Source organism: Bidens hawaiensis, unplaced genomic scaffold (assembly GCF_021521415.1).
Source record: "Bidens hawaiensis isolate Kalapana, Puna unplaced genomic scaffold, B.hawaiensis_p1.1 tig00023812_1, whole genome shotgun sequence".
Lineage (NCBI taxonomy): Eukaryota > Viridiplantae > Streptophyta > Magnoliopsida > Asterales > Asteraceae > Bidens > Bidens hawaiensis.
Genome location: NW_027493742.1, coordinates 266,278 through 272,826, shown reverse-complemented (window position 1 = coordinate 272,826; position 6,549 = coordinate 266,278). Strand labels below are relative to the sequence as shown.

Genomic DNA, 6,549 nt, shown 5'->3' with positions numbered 1-6,549 from the left:
TTTTCTCTCTTAACTTTGAAAATGAGACTTTTGTGCAAAATTTTTACCATATCGAATCAAACCTATGCCAACTAACTTTTCATTGTGTTTTTACCACCACGACATTAGCTTTAAAACATGTGATGCATTAACTCGCTGCATCACAACAAAGACAGAGAAATACTTGTTAATAGTTACTAAGAGAATAATATTTCTAGTTATAAAACTCAGTGAATCTATAAATTCCAACATACTATCCACATCTGTCATTGAGTTGTACTTGTACACCCACCACCGTCGGCGATGAAGGAACTCTGGACAACCATAGCTTCTCTTATGGGCGTTTGGGCTTTCTCTCAAACACTCCTCACGGCTGTATTCCCGCCGGAGGTCCGTTTCGCCTTCGTCAAACTCTTCCAACGTTTCTTCAACTGCTTTTCTTCCTACTGCTACTACGATATCACCGAGATCGAAGGCGTCAACACCAACGAGCTCTACAACGCCGTGCAGCTTTACCTCTCTGCTACCGCAGCCTCCTCCTGTTCCGCCACCACCTCTAACCGCTTATCCCTCACCCGCGGCCTCAACTCCTCCGCAATAACATTCGGTCTCTCCCACAACGACCGTCTCACCGACGAGTTCAACGGGGTGACGGTCGTGTGGGAGCACATCATCACTCCCCGGCAATCGCCGACATTCTCATGGCGGCCATTGCCGGAGGAGAAACGCGGCTTCACGCTTCGTATCAACAAGCGTGACAAGCCGTATATCCTCGATTCCTACCTCGATTTCATTAGCGAGAGGGCTAATGAAATTCGGAGGAGGAACGAGGATAGGTTGCTTCACACGAATTCCCACGGCGGAGCGCTTGACTCACGCGGTCAGCCGTGGGAATCCGTGCCGTTTAAGCACCCTAGCACATTCGACACGCTGGCAATGGATCCCGTGAAGAAAGCCGAGATCATGGCGGATCTCATGGATTTCGCTGACGGTGAAGCGTTTTACACGCGCACTGGACGCGCGTGGAAACGCGGGTACTTGTTGTACGGACCACCCGGTACAGGTAAATCAAGCATGATTGCTGCAATGGCTAATTATCTAGGGTATGATATTTATGATCTGGAATTAACTGAAGTCCAGACGAATTTGGAGCTCAGGAAGCTGCTCATGAAAACAAGCTCTAAATCAATCATTGTAATTGAAGATATTGATTGTTCTATAAATCTAACAAACCGTAAAGAAACATCAGCAGGTGGCAGTGAACGGTGCAGTTTCGGTTTTCAAGATGGGATACTGGATAATGAAATGGGAGCTGGTAACAGCTCCATTACATTATCTGGTTTATTAAACTTTACTGACGGGCTATGGTCGTGTTGCGGGTCGGAGCGGATATTTGTGTTTACGACGAATCACGTTGAGAAACTTGACCCGGCATTGTTACGGAGCGGGCGGATGGATATGCATGTGTTCATGAGCTATTGTAGTTTCGCGTCGTTGAAAATATTATTAAAGAATTATTTAGGGTGTACGGCGGATGACGTGGAGGCGGAGGTGTTACGGCGGCTGGAGGAGGTTACCGAGGCGGCGGAGATGACTCCGGCGGATATTAGTGAGGTGCTGATAAAAAACCGGCTGGATAAAGATAAGGCGTTGAGGGAGTTGGTGGAGGTGTTGAGTGTGAGGGCGGAGAATAATAAGAGTGGGTTCCGGCGGTGTGAGGCGGAGGCGGAGGCGGAGGAGGAGGAGAAGAGGGAGGTGGAAAGCGTCAAAGGTGGCGATGCGGCGGCTGACGGTGGTTGTACGGAGGATGAGACGTGGAAATAATTAATGTTTTTTTTTTCTTGAAGTTGAATTTTGTATTGTAGGATTGGTGGGGATAGACATTGAGAAGTGGAAAACTGTAACGCAAAACAACCTAAGTTAATCATCATCGTCCTTTTTTAATATTTTACAGCCTTTTTTTTGTTTTATAAAATAAATATAAAGGTGCACTATTAAATATGCTACAGTTTTCACTTACTTAGTGAAGCATATTATTTTTTATAGTTTATTAGTAGATGACATCTTGTGATTAATAATTAGGATTTATAACCAATTAGTGTTGTTTCAAAAACTTAACATTTAAAATGATCCATGAATTATAAAAATGTGTCTTTTAGTGAACTAAATATAATCTATATTTGACCAATTTATATGTAGTCTTTTAATCCTCCTACCAAACACCCCGTAAGATAGATATATAGATATGGATAGGTCAAAATTGACCGTATTAAAAAGTAGGTAAGGAATAATGACGTGATAATTAAATGTGAGGTGATTATGTTTGTGACATTAATTTAAAGGTAAACGGATAAGAGTCAATCTGGATTATGTAATGCTGTATTTCAGGCAAAATGAATAGTTAATTAGTGTTACCTAATTAGTTGATGTTGTTAGCTTTTTTTTTTTTCCAAGAAAATTTCTATAAACACAGCCCAAAAAAAAAGGCAAAACCACCCACAAACACCAATTACATAAACGTAAACCGACACCACGAATCCCAAGACAGGGAATACTTATCAAACCTATTGGAAAACCAGAAAAAACTTAGGGATTTAATCTCACTAATTAAATCACCCACCCTAACAATTTTACGATCAAAAACACATTCATTCCTAGCTTTCCATATTCGCCAACAGCTGATAATAACAATACCTTGAAAAGCAGTTTTAGCATATCCTTTAAGCCCAACATAATTATGCACCTCCATCAGATCATCCATGGAGAAGGCAAAAAAATTATTAATACCACACCATGATGCAATAGCTTGCCAAATAATCGAAGCCACATAACAAGAAGTGAAAATATGCTCAACTGACTCGTCTCCAAACTCGCATAAAACACAAATCGAGCGCCCCACCGAAATCTTCCTATACGATAACGCGTCCACAGTCGGAATTTTACCCAAAACAGCTCTCCAAGCGAAAATATTACATCTAACCGGAACCCATCTACACCACCGAAACGACCCCGAGCCACGGAAACCACTCTCGGCCCGAATAAGATTTTTAACAGTTCCGACAGAAAAACCACTAGACCCACCACCGACCCACCTCCAATAATCCTCTCCATCCGGAAACACCATCGGTGTAATAGAAGCTTCCATACTGCCAATTTCATCCAACACTATCGAATTCCTCTCACCATCTATCCATCTCCAATCAAACACCAAACCGTTCGGCCCTTTAATAACCCGATCCGAAACCAAACAATTTTTAAACCTTTCAACTTTAAAAGCATTACAATAAACATCCTTTAAGGGCACTGAAGTCATCCAAGGATCCAACCAAAATTGAATCGCACCCCCCGAACGAACTTCTCCCTTAAAAAAATTCCGAAAAAGAACATTTCCGACTGAAAGCTTATTCACCTGTTTAGCTATATTAGCCCACACCCCATTACCCAACCTACCAATTGGTAACCCACCCCACCCAACCGACGACCTATGAATAGCACAAATAACCCTCTTCCAAAGACCATTTTCACTCTTATACCTCCACAGCCACTTACTTATCAAAGCAACACTGGAAACACCAGTACTACAAATACCAAGTCCCCCTTCCTTTATCGGCACCGCAACTCTCTCCCACACAACCCAATGAATTTTCTTAGACTCCACCGAGCCTCCCCAAAGAAACTTCTTATATAACGAATCGATCTTCTTAATAACCGCTTTAGGAACAACATAGAGTGACATATAATACACCGGTAAACTCGAAAGAACCGACTTAATAAGCGTAACCCTACCTTCAATCGATAAAGTTTTCACCTTCCAAGAATCCAACCTATTATGAATGATATCCACCACAGGATTCCAACTAACAATCCGATTCATATTCGCCCCAACTTTGAGCCCTAAATACTCAAACGGAAACTCACCTTTCCTACACCCAATAACGTTCGCCATGCACCCTATCTCATCATCCTCCACACCCACACCGAACAAAGACGATTTAGCCACGTTAATCTTCAACCCGGAACATAAATAAAAACACCTCAACACTCTAATAACACACTTAATATTATCAATAGACCACTCCCCCAAAATCATCGCATCGTCCGCATAAAACAAATGAGAAAGAACCGGCCCATTGTTAGGAAGTTTGATTCCACAAAATAAACCTTCATCGCACACCGCACGAATCATACACGAAAGCGCCTCCATAACAACGAGAAACAAAAAAGGAGAACTAGGATCACCTTGTCTCATTCCTTTAGAACATTTAAACTCGTAAGTCGGACTCCCATTGACCAACACCGCGGACCGAGCTGAAGAAAGAAGTCCTCTAACCCACTGACACCATCTATCCGGGAAATTCATTTGATGAAGAATAGAAATCACAAAATCCCAATTCACGTTATCATACGCTTTCTCAAAGTCTATTTTCAAGAAAAAACATTTCTTCTTCTTTAACTTACACCACGAAACAACTTCATTAATCACAAGCGGCCCATCTATAATAGACTTACCACGAATAAACGCCGACTGTTGATCCGAAATAACCGAGTCCAACACCACTTTCATCCTATTCGCCAACAGCTTGGAAATAACCTTAGCAATAACTCCCACCAAACTAATAGGCCGGTAGTCGTTTAATGACAAAGGATCCTTCTTCTTAGGAATCAACGTGATAAACGAAGAGTTACAACCTATATTGATCTTACCGTCCCTAAGTGCACCAAATAAAGTGTGAAAGTGATCATAAAAAACAAAATGATGATGTAAGAATAAAGGGAAACAAAATGTAAGTTCTTTGTAACGATTGTTGAGTTACTTTAAATTTACTATGTGGGTCATATTGAGGTGATATGAAGGATCATAAGTGGTAACCTAGTTGTATATCTGTAGCATATGGAATGGATCAAATAGGATGGATGAATGATTTTGATTGAGTCGATAATTTTATATGTTACTTAATAAAATATTAATCTTTGGGTTAAAGGTTTAAAGCTAAGCTATAACCAAAAAAAAAAAAAAACCTCTGTGCTTATTATTGGATATTGAAGTTTGTAGTTATACTTTAGCTTTTATTATTATTATTATTATTATTATTATTATTATTATTATTATTATTATTATTATTATTATTATTATTATTATTTAAGGGCGACGATGTATAAATAAACCAAAAAAGAAACACTAGTAAGTGGGCAGAACCCAAAAGAATACGGAACCCACCACAAGTAAAACTTTAATTACACCATTCTTTTTCAATCTATGGCAAGATTTTGTTGATTTATTTTCCATTGACAAGATTCCTACAGCTTTGATGTTTTAAAGGAGGGAAATTTCTCAAAATAGCCACTTTTAGTGGGAGAAGTCCCAAAATAGCCCTTTTTTCCTCAAAATCTTTTATAATTTGGACTGTCAAGACGTATTGGGAAAAAATAAAAATAAAGACGAGATTTTGAAAGAAAGTCAGGTAGAAGACGAGATTTGAGGATATAAAGTCGGTAAAGTCCAAATTATTTGTAATCTTGAAGCAAAAGTTCAAATTTTTCAGAAACTTTTTTACTCAAAAAAACCGTCTTGAGAGACTGTTTTTTTATGTTTCCTACCTTTTCCGTCCAAATTTTCAAATTCTTGGAAAATTATATTTTTACAATTATACCCCTGAACCACCATCACCACCTTGAACCACCACCACCATCACCGAGGCCGGCGGCCCTACCCCATCACCACCACCGTCACTACCACCGTCACTCATCATCTTCCAGATTTGCTAGTTTATTTTATTTAGAAAGAGATTGTTCTGTTTCCTATTGTTTTCATTTGATTATTAATAAAAATGAACAAAAAGTTCCTAAACTGAAAGGAATGGCAAACAATAATAATGAAGAATCAATATTGGGTCAGAAATTACCAAGCCATGGCCTTCGGTAATGAAGAATCCAGCAGCCCGCAATTGCGAGGCTGATTCGAGTTCCGCAACAATATTATTCTTGGCATAATCTGCAGCAGCATAATAATAATTAGGGTGCGTTGTACGTGTTGTGTTCAATTTTTTTTGTTAGTGACGGTGGTGGTGATGGGGTGGGGCCGACGGCGTCGGTGATGGTGGTGGTTCAAGGTGGTGGTAGTGGTTCAAGGTGGTGATGGTGGTTTAGGGGTATAATTGTAAAAATATAATTTTCCAAGAATTTGAAAATTTAGACGGGAAATGTAGGAAACATAAAAAAAAGTATCTCAAGACGGTTTTTTCGAGTAAAAAAGTTTCTGAAAAATTTGAACTTTTGCTCCAAGATTACAAATAATTTGGACTTTACCGACATTATTTCCTCAAATCTCATCTTTTACCTGACATTCTTTCGAAATCTCATCTTTATTTTTATCTTTTCCCAATGCGTCTTGCCAGTCCAAATTATAAAAAATTTTGAGGATAAAAGGGCTATTTTGGGACTTATCTCACTAAAATGGGCTATTTTAGAAATTTTCACTTTCAAGAATCTTATGTATTGTAGCGCCTTTATTGAAGATTTTCTCATTTCAAATGTAGCCACCAACAGGTGATAGGAACTAGAAATCTCCAC

The 6,549-nt window shown here is 39.4% G+C and overlaps 1 pseudogene; it reads left to right on the top strand.

Moving 5' to 3' along the window:
- Positions 1–265: 265 nt before the first annotated feature.
- On the top strand, positions 266–1,810 carry LOC143568120 (AAA-ATPase At5g57480 pseudogene; annotated as a pseudogene).
- The last annotated feature ends 4,739 nt before the right edge of the window (positions 1,811–6,549 follow it).